This window comes from Capra hircus, chromosome 25 (genome assembly GCF_001704415.2).
Source record: "Capra hircus breed San Clemente chromosome 25, ASM170441v1, whole genome shotgun sequence".
Classification (NCBI taxonomy): domain Eukaryota; kingdom Metazoa; phylum Chordata; class Mammalia; order Artiodactyla; family Bovidae; genus Capra; species Capra hircus.
This window is the reverse complement of record NC_030832.1, coordinates 34612447-34629393: the sequence shown is the minus strand read 5'-3', so window position 1 is coordinate 34629393 and position 16947 is coordinate 34612447. Positions and strand designations below refer to the sequence as shown.

The window sequence follows — 16947 nt, the reverse complement described above, 5'->3', positions numbered from 1 at the left end:
CATTTCATAGGTTTATAATGAGAATTTTTTAAAAACCTTCTACAAATTACTTGGAGCATAATTAAGGGTTGATTAAATTTTTGGTAATATGACAGTTAACATTATTGCCAACATTTTTCTTTCAGAATGTTCCTCATGTACTAAATGGATGAAATAATAGCATCTACAAAGTTTACTATCTTGTTATGGTGATTTCAATCAATCATTAAAAGTATATTTATTAGCTATCATAAAGTTATTGGATTTAGGCAAAATGTGTGTCATTTGATTATAATAGCTCCTGTATTACTTTATTACCTTTCCATCATAAATATCCTGCTATACTTTCAATTACTATAAACAGTCTGACACTGGAAATTATTTATCTTTCATCACCTTACAGAAGCTCAGTACACCTTACCTAAGTGATACAAATATATTTACTAGATATATATCTAAAATCCCCTCTTTCTCAAATCCTTCTTCATCCCACATTCAAATTCTCAACTACTTTTCCTGGTTTCCCATTAACCAAGAATAAAGAAAAAACCCAAGATGCTTAGCTTGCATTTATAGGCTTTACATCCATCTTCTACACTTTTCAGACTTTGCTGTCACTATATCTAGAGATCTTCTGATTCATGTTGGGCTCTGAGACATCTCACATGATTAAGTGTGCAGAGAAAATCCCCTGCCCATGTTTACTAAATTCATCATGTCTATAAACATCACCATACTCCAAAAGATAATGTGAATAATTTTCGAGGAAATAGAACATTTTTTTCCTATCTGAAAAATTAAAAAAAAGAAAATCTCATGTGTTCACATTTCAGTAGAGTCTAGAGATATATAACTTATTATGTTAATAACTTCAAGGTTCAATTTAAGAAAAAAATGATTTTTTCTCAAGCAATGTAACTATGCATACCATTAAATATATGGAGAATAAGAATAATGTTATAGAATTTATTCTACAGGGGCTCACAGAAAATCCAAAAAAGCAGAAAATCATATTTATTGGGTTTTTAGTCATCTATATTGTGTTTGTGGTAGCAAATGTGCTCATTGTGGTCACCATCACTGCCAGTTCATTATCAGAGTCCCCTATGTACTATTTCCTGGCCTATCTCTCCTTTATTGATGCTTGCTATTCCTCTGACTTTTCATACTGCTCATGGGGTTCTCAAGGCAAGAATACTGAAGTGGTTTGCCATTCCCTTCTCCAGTGAACCACATTCTGTCAGACCTCTCCAACATATCCCATCCATCTTGGATGACCCTACATGGCATGGCTTAGTTTCATTGAGTTAGACAAGGCTGTGGTCTATGTGATCAAATTGGCTAGTTGTCTGTGATTGTGTTTTCAGTCTGCCTGCCTTCTGATGCTGTCTCTCAGTGCCTAACATCTTACTAGGGTTTCTCTTACCTTGGACGTGGGGTATCTCTTCACAGCTGTCCCAGCAAAGCACAGCCACTGCTCCTTACCTTGGACAAGGGGTATCTCCTCTCCGTCACTGCCCCTGACCTTGATTCAGTTATATATGTATATTTATGCTCTGCTGTGCATAGTTGCTCAGTCGTATTGTTTATAGATCCTGAGAGCCTGGAATCCAGACAGGGAATATGTTTTTCCATTCATTTTCAGCTGGCTTGAAGATTGGAGTTGGAATCCTACAAAGGTTCAGTCTGCAGCTTTGAGAGAACCAGAGACCAAATTGCCAACATCTGCTGGATCATCAAAAACCAAGACAGTTCCCCAAAAAAACATCTATTTCTGCTTTATTGACTATGCCAAAGCCTTTGACTGTGGATCACAATAAACTGTGGGAAATTCTGAAACAGATGGGAATACCAGACCACCTGACCTGCCTCTTGAGAAACCTGCATGTAGGTGAGGAGGAAACAGAACTGGACATGAATCAACAGACTGCTTCCAAATAGGAAAAGGAGTACATGAAGGCTGCATACTGTCAACCTGCTTATTTAACTTATATTCAGAGTACATCATGAGAAATGCTGGGCTGGAAGAGGCACAAGCTGGATTCAAGCTTGCCGGGAGAAACACCAATAATGTCAGATATGCGGATGACACCACCCTTATGGCAGAAAGTGAAGAGGAACTAAAAAGCTTCTTGATGAAAGTGAAAGAGGAGAGTGACAAAGTTGGCTTAAAGCTCACCATTCAGAAAACGAAAATCATGGCATCTGGTCCCATCACTTCATGGGAAATAGATGGGGAAACAGTGGAAACAGTGTCAGACTTTATTTTGGGGGCCTCCAGAATCACTGAAGACGGTGACTGCAGCCATGAAATTAAAAGACACTTACTCCTTGGAAGGAAAGTTATGACCAATCTAGACAGCATATTAAAAAGCAGAAACATTACTTTGTCAACAAAGGTCCATCTAGTCAAGGCTATGATTTTTCCAGTGGTCATGTATGGATGTGAGTGTTGGACTATAAACAAAGCTGAATGCCGAAGAATTGATGCTTTTGAACTGTAGTGTTGGAGAAGACTCTTGAGAGTCCCTTGGATTGTGAAGAGATCCAACCAGTCCATCCTAAAAGAGATCAGTTCTGGGTGTTCATTGGAAGGACTGATGTTGAAGCTGAAACTCCAATTCTTTGGCCACCTGATGCAAAGAGCTGACTCATTTGAAAAGACCCTGATGCTGGGAAAGATTGAGGGCAGGAAGAGAAGTAGAATGCAGAGGATGAGATGGTTGGATGGTATCACCTTCTCTATGGGCATGGGTTTGGGTGGACTCCAGCAGGTGGTGATGGACAGGGAGCCCTGGCATGCTGTAGTTTCATGGGGTTGCAAAGAGTCGAACATGACTGAGCGACTGAACTGAACTGAACTGAAATGATTCCTCTGTCAATACCCCTAAACTGTTAGTAGATTCAGTCCATGAAAAGAAGACCATTGTATTTAATGCGTGCATGACCCAAATTTTGGGGAACATTTATTTGGAGATGTTGAAGTCATCCTGCTTACTGTGATGACCTGTGGCCACTATGTGACCATCTGCAAGCCCCTTGCACTATGCAAGCATCATGACTCATCGAGTATGTCATCTGTTAATGGGAGTGTCATGGGTAGCAGGCTTTCTTCATAGATTCATACAGATCATCTTCATCTTCAGATTACCTTTCTGTGGCCCTAATAGCATAGATCACTTTATGTGTGACTTGAATCCTTTGCTCAATCTTGCCTGTACTAATACTGTAGGGCTCTTTGCTGCTGTCAACAGTGGTTTCCTCTGTCTGTTAAACTTCCTTCTCTTGATTGGCTCCTACGTGGTCATTCTGCACTCCTTAAGGTCCCAGAGTTTGGAGGAAAGGCAAAAAGCTCTCTCCACATGTGTCTCCTATACAACAATTGTGGTCCTATTTTTTGTGCCCTGCATATTTGTATACTTGAAACCAGCAACTACTTTACCTACTGATAAAGCAGTGGCTGTATTCTACCCTATGATAACTCCCATGTTAAATCTTTTAATCTATACTTTGACAATTGCTCAGATGAAAAACACTATTAAGAAACTGTATAGTAGGAAAGCTATTTCAGATGAATCATAAAATGTGATTGGAACCTAACATGTATTCAGTGGCAGCAAGGGTCAAAAATGCATTGTCAATAATCATATAAATGAATACTTATGATATAAAGAAAATAGTTAAGCATTATAATCATAAATTCTGCAGTGACAGAAGAAATGATGGCAAAAAATAAGTATTTAGGCAAGGGTAAACATTTGGAATATTCTTGCATATTACCGAATTCAGCAATGTATATAGATTCACAAGCATTCATTCTAATAAAAAATTAAAGAAATATAAAATGTGTTGGTATTGAGAGTAATCTTCATAACAATCCAAAGAGGTAGAAACTGCTATTATCTCCTTTTTATAAGTAGGAAACAAATAGAAAAAAACGAACTTCCAAACCAGAAATAATAAAGTGTGTGTGTGTGTGTGCATATATATATATATATATATATATATATATATATACCCATATATGTATATATGGGCTTCCCTGATAGCTCAGCGGTAAAGAATCTGCCCACAATGCAGATTCATAAGTTTGAATCCTATGTTGGAGAGATCACCTGGAGAAAGGAATGGGCTAAACACTCAGGTATTCTGGCCTGAAGAAATCTATGTACTGTATAGTCCATGGAATCACAAAGACATTAATAAATAAAGTATAACATAGTATATATGCTATGAAAGTGAAGGTGAAGTCGCTCAGTCATGTCCAATTCTTTGTGACCCCATCTACTGTAGCTACCAAGCGCCTCTGCCCATGAAAGTTTCCAGGCAAGAGTACCTGGAGTGGGTTGCCATTTCGTTCTCCAGGCGATTTTCCCAACCCAGGGGTCAAACTGGGCTCTCCTGCATTGCAAGCAGACGCTTTACTGTCTGAGCCACCAGGGAAGTCTCACACAGACATATATGTGTGTGTGTGTGTGTGTGTGTGTGTGTGTGTGTGTGTGTGTTGTGTCCTACCATTTCTGACTCCATGGATTGTAGACTGCCAGGCTCCCCTGTCCATGGAATTCTCCAGGCAAGAATATTGAAGTCGTTAGTCATTTCTGCCTCCAGGAAATTGGCCAGGGTCTTCCGCATTGCACACAGATTCTTTACCATTTGAGCCACCAGGGAAGCCCTGTATGTTATATTATATATTCAGTTCAGTTCAGTCGCTCAGTCGTGTCCAACTCATTGCAACCCCATGAACTGCAGCAGGCCAGGCGTCCCTGTCCATCTCCAAATTCCGGAGTTCACTCAAACTCATGCCCATCGAGTCAGTGATGCCATCCAGCCATCTCATCCTCTGTCGTCCCCTTCTCCTCCTGCCCTCAATCCCTCCCAGCATCAGAGTCTTTCCCAATGATTCAGCTCTCTGCATCAGGTGGCCAAAGCATTGGAATTTCAGCTTCAGCCTCAGTCCTTCCAAAGAACAACCAGGACTGATCTCCTTTAGAATGGATTGGTTGAATCTCCTTGCAGTCCAAGGGACCCCCAAGTCTTCTTGAAAACCACAATTCAAAAGCATCATTTCTTCAGCGCTCAGCTTTCTTCACAGTCCAACTCTCACATCCATACATGACTACTGGGAAAACAATAGCCTTGACTAGATGGACATTTGTTGGCAAAGTAATGTCTCTGCTTTTGAATATGCTATCTAAGTTGGTCATAACTTTCCTTCAAAGCAGTAAGTTTCTTTTAATTTCATGGCTGCAATCACCATCTGCAGTGATTTTGTACCCCCAAAAAAGAAAGTCTGACACTGTTCCCACTGTTTCCCTATCTATTTCCCATGAAGTGATAGGACTGGATACCATGATACTAGTTTTTTGAATGTTGAGCTTTAAGCGAACATTTTGACTCTCTTCTTTCACATTCATCAACAGGCTTTTTAATTCCTCTTCACTTTCTGCCATAAGGGTGGTGTTATCTGCATATCTGATGTTATTGATATTTCTCCCAGCAATCTTGATTTCAGCTTGTGCTTCTTCCAGCCCAGCATTTCTCATGATATACTCTGCATACAAGTTAAATAAGCAGGGTGACAATATACAGCCTTGACGTACTCCTTTTCCTATTTGGAACCAGTCTGTTGTTCCATGTCCAGTTCTCACTGTTGCTTCCTGACCTGCATATAGGTTTCTCAACAGTCAGGTCAGGTGGTCTGGTATTCCCATCTCTTTCAGAATTTTTCACAGTGCTTTGTAATCCACACAGTTAAAGGCTTTGGCATAGTCAATAAAGCAGAAATAGATGCTTTTCTGAACTCTCTTGCTTTTTCCATGATCCAGCAGATTTTGGCCATTTGATCTCTGGTTCCTCTGCCTTTTCTAAAACCAGTTTGAACATCTGAAAGTTCATGGTTCACGTATTACTGAAGCCTGGCTTGGAGGATTTTGAGCATTACTTTACTAGAGTGGACTAAGGTTCATGACATCGTACAGGAGACAGGGATCAAGACCATCCCCATGGAAAAGAAATGCAAAAAAGCAAAATGGCTGTCTATGGAAGCATGACAAATAGCTGTGAAAAGAAGAGAAGCGAAAAGCCAAGGAGGAAAGGAAAGATATAAGCATCTGAATGCAGAGTTACAAAGAATAGCAAGAAGAGACAAGAAAGCCTTCTTCACAGATCAATGCAAAGAAATAGAGGAAAAGAACAGAATGGGAAAGACTAGAGATCTCTTCAAGAAAATTAGAGATATCAAGGGAATATTTCATGCAAAGATGGGCTTGATAAAGGACAGAAATGGTATGGACCTAACAGAAGCAGAAGATATTAAGAAGAGGTGGCAAGAATACACAGAAGAACTGTACAAAAAAGATCTTCACTACCCAGATAATCACGATGGTGTGATCACTCATCTAGAGCCAAACATCCTGGAATGTGAAGTCAAGTGGGCCTTAGAAAGCATCACTGTGAACAAAGTTAATGGAGGTGATGGAATTCCAGTGGAGCTGTTTCAAATCCTGAAAGATGATGCTGTCAAAGTTCTGCACTCAATATGCCAGCAAATTTGGAAAACTCAACAGTGGCAACAGGACTGGAAAATGTCGGTTTTCATTCCAATCCCCAAAAAAGGCAATGCCAAAGAATGCTCAAACTACTGCACAATTGCACTCATCTCACACGCTAGCAAAGTAATGTTCAAAATTCTCCAAGCCAGGCTTCAGCAATACGTGAACCGTGAAATTCCTGATGTTGAAGCTTGTTTTAGAAAAGGCAGAGGAACCAGAGATCAAATTGCCAACATCTGCTGGGTCATGGAAAAAGCAAGAGAGTTTCAGAAAAACATCCATTTCTGCCTTATTGACTATACCAAAGCCTTTGAGTGTGTGGATCACAATAAACTGTGAAAAATTCTGAAAAAGATGGGAATACCAGACCACCTGACCTGCCTCTTGAGAAATCTGTATGCAGGTCAGAAAGCAACAATTAGAAGTGGACATGGAACAACAGACTGTTTCCAAATAGGAAAAGGAGTACGTCAAGGCTGTATATTGTCACCCTGCTTATTTAACTTGCATGCAGAGTACATCATGAGAAACTCTGGACTGGAAGAAACACAAGCTGGAATCAAGATTGTCGGGAGAAATATTAATATCCTCAGATATGCAGATGACACCACCCTTATGGCAGAAAGTGAAGAGGAACTGAAAAGCCTCTTGATGAAAGTGAGAGAGGAAAGTAAAAAGTTGGCTTAAAGCTCAACATTCAGATAACAAACATCTTGGCATCCAGTCCCATCACCTCATGGGAAATGATGGAGAAACAGTGGAAAGTGTCAGACTTTCTTTTTTGGGGGTCCAAAATCACTGCAGATGGTGATTGCAGCCATGAAATTAAAAGACCCTTATTCCTTGGAAGAAAAGTTATGAACAAACTCGATAGCATATTCAAAAGCAGAGACCATTACTTTGCCAACTAACATAGTCTAGTCAAGACTATGGTTTTTCCAGTAGTCATGTATGGATGTGAGAGTTGGACTGTGAAGAGGTCTGAGCGCCGAAGAATTGGTGCTTTTGAATTGTGGTGTTGGAGAAGACTCTTGAGAGTCCCTTGGACTGCAAGCAGATCCAACCAGTCCATTCTGAAGGAGATCAGCCCTGGGATTTCTTTGGAAGCAATGATGCTAAAGCTGAAAGTCCAGTACTTTGGCCACCTCATGAGAAGTGTTGACTGATTAGAAAAGACTTTGATGCTGGGAGGAATTGGGGGCAGGAGGAGAAGGGGACTACAGAGGATGCAATGGCTGGATGGCATCACTGACTCGATGAGCGTGAGTCTGTGTGAACTTCGGGAGTTGGTGATGGACAGAGAAGCCTGGCGTTCTGCGTTTCATGGGGTTCCAAGTAGTCGGACACGACTGAGTGACTGAACTGAACTTACTAGAGTGTGAGATGAGTGCAGTTGTGCCGTAGTTTGAGTCTTTCTTTGGTATTGGAATGAAAACTGACCTTCTCCAGTCCTGTGGCGACTGCTGAGTTTTCCATATTTGCTGGCATATTGAGTGCAGCACTTTCACAGCATCATCTTTCAGGATTTGAAACAGCTCCACTGGAATTCCATCACCTCCACTAGCTTTGTTCGTAGTGATGCTCTCTAAGGCCCACTTGACTTCACATTCCAGGATGTCTGGCTCTAGGTGAATGATCATACCATCATGATTATCTTGGCCATGACGATCTTTTTGTACAGTTTTTATGTGTTCTTGCCACCTCTTCTTAATATCTTCTGCTTCTATTAGGTCCATACCATTTCTGTCCTTTATCAAGCCCATCTTTGCACGAACTGTTCCTTGGTGTCTCTAAGTTTCTTGAAGAGATTTCTAGTCTTTCCCATTCTGTTGTTTTCCTCTATTTCTTTGCATTGATCTCTGAAGAAGGCTTTCTTATCTCCCCTTGCTCTTTTTCAGAACTCTGCATTCAGATACTTATATCTTTCCTTTTCTCCTTGGCTTTTCACTTCTCTTCTTTTCACAGCTATTTGTAAGGCCTCCTCAGACAGCCATTTGGCTTTTTTTTTTTTTTGCATTTCTTTTCTGTGGGGATGGTCTTGAAGCCTGTCTCCTGTACGATGTCACAAACCTCCATTCATAGTTCATCAGGCACTCTATCTATCAGATCTAGTCCTCTAAGTCTATTTCTCACTTCAATTGTATGATCATAAGGGATTTGATTTAGGTCATATTTGAATGATCTAGTGGTTTTCCCTACTTTCTTCAACTTAAGTCTGAATTTGACAATAAGGAATTCATGGTCTGAGTCACAGTCAGCTCCCTCTCTTGTTTTTGCTGACTGTATAGAGCTTCTCCATCTTTGGCTGCAAAGAATATAATCAATCTGATTTCGAGTTGACTATCTGATGATTTCCATGTGTAGAGCCTTTTCTTGTGTTGTTGGAAGACGGTGTTTGCTATGACCAGTGTATTCTCTTGGCAAAACTCTATTAACCTTTGCCCTGCTTCATTCCATATTCATTCCATATTCCATTTCATATCCCAAGGCCAAATTTGGGATATTATTACATATACCATACATGAACAATTATATATTAGCTCATTATTTATGAATAAATTACACAACTTTTCTGACTCATTTTTATATATCACAGTTGATATTATATTGACTGTAACATTGAGATTTGAAATTGCTTTAATATAAAAGTAAAGGTCCATTTAACCTCTATTAGGTCAGTCAGTTCAGTCACTCAGTCATATCTGACTCTTTGTGATTCCATGGAATGCAGCATGCCAGGCTTCCCTGTCCATTACCAACATCCGGATCTTGCTCAAAACATGTCCATCGAGTCTATGATGACATTCAACCATCTCACCCACAGTCGTCCCCTTCTCCTCCTGTCTTCAATCTTTCCCAGCATCAGGGTCTTTTCAAATGAGTCAGTTCTTTGCATCCGGTGTCCAAAGTATTGTAGTTTAAGCATCAGCATCAGTCCTTCCAAAGAATATTCAGGATTGATTTCCTTGAGGATCAACTGGTTGGATCTCTTTGCAGTCCAAGGGACTCTCAAGAGTCTTCTCCAACACCACAGTTCAAAAGCATCATTCTTCGGGCCTCAGCTTTATTTATAGTCCACCTCTCATATCCATACATGACTACTGGAAAAAATCATAGCTTTGATTAGGTGGAAGTTTTTTGAAAAGTACTGTCTCTGCTTTTTAATATGCTCTCTAGGTTGGTCATAGCTTTTCTTCAAAAAAGCAATTATCTTCATTACCTCCACCATAGTATGTCTCAGGTCAAACAACAGCAAGGAAGCACAGCCCTGCTAACCAAAAGAAAATTGAATTAAAGATTAAATGAGCATGGCCCCACCTATCAGAACAATACCCAGTTTCCACACAGTCAGTCTCTCCCATCAAGAAGCTTTCATAAGCCTCTTATCCTTATTCATCAGAGGGCAGTCAGAATGAAAACCACAGTTGCAGAAAACCAATCAAACTGATCACATTGACCACAGCTTTGTCTAGCTCATGAAACTGTGAATCATGCCATGTAGGGCCACCCAAGATGGACGGGTCATGGTGGAGAGTTCTGACAAAACGTAGTCCACTGGGGAAGGGAATGGCAAACCACTTCAGTATCCTTGCCTTGAGAACCCCATGAACATTATGAAAAGGCAAAAAGATAAAACACTGAAAAATGAACTCCCCAGGTTGGTAGGTGGCCCAATATGCTGCTGAAGGGTGTAGAAATAACTTCAGAAAGAATGAAGAGATGGAACCAAAGCAAAAACACTGCCCAATTGTGGGTATGAATGGTGATGGAAATAAAGTCCCATGCTGTAAAGAACAATATTGCATAGGAACCTGGAATAGGTTGATGAATCAAGGTAAATTAGAAGTGGTCAAACAGGAGATGGCAAGAGTGAACATCAACATTTTAGGAGTCAATGAAATTAAATGGACTGGAATAGGTGAATTTAAATCAGATGACCATTATATCCACTATACATTGCAAGGGATTTCATTTAGTTCATACCTGAATGGTTTCGTGGTTTTCCCTACTTTTTTCAATTTAAGTCTGAATTTGGCAATGAAGAGTTCATGATCTGAGCTACAGTCAGCTCCCGGTCTTGTTTTTGCTGATTGCATACAGCTTCTCCATCTTTGGCTGCAAAGAATATAATCAATATGATTTTTCTATTGGCCATTTGATGATGTCCATGTATAGAGTCTTTTCTTGTGTTGTTGGAAGAGAGTGCTTGCTATGATCATTGTGTTCTCTTGGCAAAACTTTATTACCCTTTGCTCGCCTTCATTCTGTACTCCAGGGTCAAATTTGTCTTTTACTCCAGGTATCTCTTGACTTCCTGCTTTTGCATTCTAGTTCCCTATGATGAAAAGGCCATCTTTTTTTAGGAATGTTAGTTGTAGAAGGGCTTGTAGGTACTCATAGAACCATTCAACTTCAGTTTCTTCAGCACAGACTTGGATTACTGTGATATTGAATGGCTGCCTTGGAAATAAGCAGAGATTATTCTGACTCTTTTCAGACTGCACCCAATTACTGCATTTTGGACTCTTTTGTTAACTATGAGGGCTACTCCATTTCTTTTAAGAGATTCTTGCCCACAGTAGTGAATAGAATGAGCATCTGAATTAAATTTGCCCATTCCAGTCCATTTTATTTCCCTGATTCCTAAAATATTGATATTTAGTCTTAACATCTTCGATTTGACCACTTCTAATTTACCTGGATTCATTGACCTATCATTACAGGTTCCTATGTAGTACTGTTCTTTACAGCATCAGACTTTACTTCCATCACCAGTTACATCCACAACTGGGCACTGTTTTTGCTTTGATTCTGTCTCTTCATTCTTTCTGAAGTTATTTCTCCACTCTTTAGTAGCAAATTGGGCATCTACCAACCTGGGGAGTTCATCTTTCAGTGTCCTATCTTTTTGCCTTTTCATAATGTTCATGGGGTTCTCAAGGCAAGGATACTGAAGTGGTTTACAATTCCTTTCTCCAGTGGACCACTTTTGTCAGAACTCTCCACCATGACTCATCCACCTTGGATTCTCTACTCCGCATGGCTAATAGTTTCATTGGGCTAGACAACTCTGCAATCCATGTGATCAGTTTGATTAGTTTTCTTCGACTGTGGTTTTTATTCTGTCTGCCCTCTGATGGATAAGGATAAGAGGCTTATGAAAGCTTCCTGATGGGAGAGACGGACTGTGGGGAAAACTGGGTATTATTCTGATGGCTGGGGCCATGCTCAGTAAATCTTTAATCCGCTTTTCTTTTGATCAGTGGGACTGTGTTTCCTCCCTGTTATTTGACCTGAGACAAACTATGGTGGGGGTAATGAAGATAATTTATTTTGGACTAAAAGCTATGACCAACCTAGAGAGCATATTAAAAATCAGAGACAGTACTTTTCCAAGAAAGTAATCAAAGAAAGTAACCATTTAATCAAAGCTATGATTTTTCCAGTAGTGATGTATGGATATGAGAGTTGGACTATAAAGAAAACTGAGCACCAAGGAATTGATTCTTTTGGACTATGGTGTTGGAGAAGACTCTTGAGAGTCCCTTGGACTGCAAGGAGATCCAAACAATCCACCCTAAAGGAGATCAGTCCTGGGTGCTCATTGGAGGACTGATGTTAAACCTGAAACCCCAATAGATTGGCCACCTGATCAAAGAACTGACTCATTTGAAAAGACCCTGATATTGGGAATGATTGAGGGTGGGAGGAGAAAGGGAGGACAGAGGATGAGATGGTTAGATGGCATCACTGACTCAATGGACATGAGTTTGAGTAAACTTTGGGTGTTGGTGATGGACAGGAAGGCCTGGTGTGCTGCAGTCCTAGGATTTGCAAAGAGTCGTACATGACTGAGTGACTTAACTGAACTGATATATCTTCTTTAACAAGTTATTTTCCAATTAAATTACTATGTAATATTAAGGAGTGTTCCCTTGGTAGACAGTAGGTCTTGTTGGTTATTTTAAATATAGTAGTGTTTACACATCAATCCCAAACTCCCAATATATTCCTGCCTTCAACTCTTTCCATGGTAACCATAAATTTGTTTTTGAAGTTTGTTTCTGTTTTGTAAATAAATTCATTTGTTGTTGTTTTTTTTTTTAGATTCCACATGTAAGCAATATCATGTAATATTTGTCTTTGTCTATCCGACTTACTTTACCTTTAGCATTTTAACCTCCAGGACCATTCATGATGCTATAAATGATCATATTTCATTATTTTTAATAGCTGATTAATATTCTATTGTAGTAATATCATAAGTACCAGATATTTTAAACTTCATCTGTCAATGGGCATTTAGGTTATTTATATGTCTTGGTTATTGTGAAGAGTGCTGAAGTTAATATTGGGTGAATGGGTCCTTTCAAAACATGTTTTTTTTTTCCAGGATATATGCCTAGGAGTGGATTAATAAATCATATGGCCACTCTATTTTTATTTTTTTTGAACCTCCATACTGTTCTCCATAGTGGAGAAAGAGAAAAAGAAAGAAATCCCACATTTATGACAACATGGGTGACAGCTTTATACTAAGTGGAAAAATGTAGACAGAGAAAGACATATCATATATCACCATTATGTAACATATGAAGAAAACATACACATAAAATAGAATAGTGGTTACCAGGATTTGGGGCGTTGGAGTAATTGAAGAGAAGATAGTTAAAAGAGTATAAATTTGAAATTAGAAGATGAAATAGCTCTAGAGGTCTCATGTACAGCTTAGAAATTATAATCAACGATATTGTATTATATATTTCAAATAGTCAAGATACTAGATATTAAATATTCTCATCACAAAAAAGTACAGTTATGTGACTTATTAGTGCTGTTAGGTAATACCATGGTGGTAATCATATTTTAATATAAAATAGATCAGCAGTGTGTGTCTCCAATATGCACAATGTTCCGTCAATCATACCTACTTTTTTTAAGGAGACAAAGAACTTGAATAGATGTGTATCCAAGCAAGATATTCTTTGTGAACCCATGAAGTGCAGCATGCCAGAATTCCCTGTCCTTCACGCTCTTCCTGAATTTACTTAACTCATGTCCACTGAGTCAGTGATGTCATCCAACCATCTTGTCATCTATTACGCACTTCCCTTCTTGCCCTGAGTCTTTTCCAGAATCAAGGTCTTTTTCAACAAGTCAGCTCTCCCATCATGTGCCTAAAGGTGGCTTCAGCTTCAACACCAGCCTTTCCAATGCATATTTAGGGTTAATTTCCTTTAAAAATGACTGGTTTGATCTCCTTGTTATCCAAGAGACTTTCAAGAATCTTCTATAGCACCACAATTTGAAAACATCAATTCTTCAGTGCTCAGCCTTCTTTATTGTCCAAATCTCACATCCGTACATGACTGCTGATAAAAACCAATTAGCTTTGACTATATCACTGCAGATGGTGACTGCAGCCATGAAATTAAAAGATGCTTACTCCTTGGAAGAAAAGTTATGACCAACCTAGATAGCATGTTCAAAAGCAGAGACATTACTTTGCCGACTAAGGTCTGTCTACTCAAGGCTATGATTTTTTCCTAGTCATGTATGGATGTGAGAGTTGAACTGTGAAAAAGGCTGAGTGCCGAAGAATTGATGCTTTTGAACTGTGGTGTTGGAGAAGACTCTTGAGAGTCCCTTGGACTGCAAGGAGATCCAACCAGTCCATTCTGAAGGAGATCAGCCCTGGGATTTCTTTGGAAGGAATGATGCTAAAGCTGAAACTCCAGTTCTTTGGCCACCTCATGCAAAGAGTTGACTCATTGGAAAAGACTTTGATGCTGGGAGGGATTAGGGGCAGGAGGAGAAGGGGATGACAGAGGATGAGATGGCTGGATAGCATCACTGACTTGATGGATGTGAGTCTGAGTGAACTCCAGGAGTTGGTGATGGACAGGGAGGCCTGGCATACTGCGATTCATAGAGTCGCAAAGAGTTGGACACAACTGAGCTACTGAACTGAACTAATACGGACTTTTGTCAGCAAAGTGATGTCTCTGCTTTTTAATACACTGTCTATGTTTGTCATAGCTATTCTTCCAAGGAGCAAGTGTCTTTTGATTTCCTGGCTGCAGCCACAATCCTCATTGATTATAGAGCCCAAGAAAATAAAACCTGCCATCATTTCCACATTTTCCCCATCCATTTGCCATGAACTAATAGGACAGGATACCATGATCTTTATTGTTTGAATGTTGAGTTTTAAGCCAGCTTTTTCATGCTCTTCTTTCACTTTATATAGAGGCTCTTTATTTTCTCTTTACTTTCTGCCATTAAATTAGTATCATCTGCATATCAGAGGTTGTTGATATTTCTCCCAGCAATCTTGATTCCAGTTTGTGATTCATCTGGCCAATAAGCAATGAAAATATGTCCACATCGCTAATCACCCATGTGCACCTCAATGAAAATGCAAAATAAAGTGTTACATTTCTGAAGAAAAAAAAAAAAAGATCCAGCATTTCTACTTTTAGGTATATACAAAAAAAAAAATTTTTAAGCAGGTACTCGAAAACTACATTCATGATCATAGAAGCATTAGTCACAGTAGCCAAAACATGTAAGCAACATGTGAAAATTTTTTAATGTGGTTTACATAAAGTGGAATATTATTCTACATTTAAAAGGTAGGAATTTCTGACGTTACCATATGGATAAATTCTGAGAACCTGTTTTGGGAATAAACCTTATATTTTATTTTATTTATATTTTAATAAACCTTATATTTTATAACACACTTATATTAACAAGGAAATTCTAAAAATAATATAGAGAGTTCTTATATCACTTCAAATCAGTTACTCAGTCATGTCTGACTCTGCAACCCCATGAACTGCAGCACACCAGTCTTCCCTGTCCATCACCAACTACCAGATCTTGCTCAAACTCATGTCCATCAAATTGGTGATGCCATCCAACCATCTCATCTTCTGTAGTCCCCTTCTGCTCCTGCCTTTAATATTTCCCAGTATTAAAGTCTTTTCAAATGAGTCAGTTCTTTGCATTAGGTGACCAAAGTGTTGGAGTTTCAATTCAGCATAAGTCCTTCCGATGAATATTCAGGAGTGATTTCTTTTAGAATTGACTGGTTGAATCTCCTTGTAGTCCAAGGGACACTCAAGAGTCTTCAACATCACAGTTCAAAAGCATCAAGTCTTTAGGGTTTTCCATGTAGAGGATCCTGTCATCTGCAAACAGTGAGAGTTTTACTTCTTCTTTTCCAATTTGGATTCCTTTTATTTCTTTTTCTGTTCTGATTGCTGTGGCCAAAACTTCCAGAACTATGTTGAATAATAGCACTGAAAGTGGACACCCTTGTCTTGTTCCTGACTTTAGGGGAAATGCTTTCAATTTTTCACCATTGAGGATAATGTTTGCTGTGGGTTTGTCATAGATAGCTTTTATTATGTTGAGGTATGTTCCTTCTATTCCTGCTTTCTGGAGAGTTTTTATCATAAATGCATGTTGAGTTTTCTCAAAGGCCTTCTCTGCATCTATTGAGATAATCATATGGTTTTTATTTTTCAATTTGTTAATGTGGTGAATTACATTGATTGATTTGCGGATATTGAGGAATCCTTGCATCCCTGGGATAAAGCCCACTTGGTCATGGTGTATGATCTTTTTAATGTGTTGTTGGATTCTGATTGCTAGAATTTTGTTGAGGATTTTTGCATCTATATTCATCAGTGATATTGGCCTGTAGTTTTCTTTATTGTGACATCTTTGTCAGGTTTTGGTATTAGGGTGATGGTGGCCTCATAGAATGAGTATGGAAGTTTATCTTCCTCTGCAATTTTCTGGAAGAGTTTGAGGAGGATAGGTGTTAGCTCTTCTCGAAATTTTTGGTAGAATTCAGCTGTGAAGCCGTCTGGACCTGGGCTTTTGTTTGCTGGAAGATTTCTGATTACAGTTTCAATTTCCGTGCTTGTGATGGGTCTGTTAAGATTTTCTATTTCTTACTAGAGCTAATCAATGAATATAGTAAAGTTGCAGGATATAAAATCAACACTCAGAAATCCCTTGCATTCCTATACATGAATAATGAGAAAGTAGAAAAAGAAATTAAGGAAACAATTCCATTCACCATTGCAATGAAAAGAATAAAATACTTAGGAATATATCTACCTAAAGAAACAAAAGACCTATATATAGAAAACTATAAAACACTGATGAAAGAAATCAAAGAGGACACTAATAGATGGAGAAATATACCATGTTCATGGATTGGAAGATTCAATATAGTGAAGATAAGTATACTACCCAAAGCAACTTACAAATTTAATGCAATCCCTATCAAGCTACCAGCCACATTTTTCACAGAACTAGAACAAATAATTTCAAGATTTGTATGGAAATACAAAAAACCTCTAATAGCCAAAGCAATCTTGAGAAAGAAGAATGG

General features: G+C 38.9%; 1 protein-coding gene and 1 pseudogene across 1 annotated transcript in view; one reads left to right on the top strand and one right to left on the bottom strand.

Moving 5' to 3' along the window:
* The window catches only part of LOC102181832 (NADPH--cytochrome P450 reductase), a gene marked incomplete in the record, with an annotated part of 1163480 nt that overhangs the window by 507457 nt on the left and 639076 nt on the right, over positions 1–16947 (bottom strand).
* On the top strand, positions 918–3561 carry LOC102186578 (annotated as a pseudogene).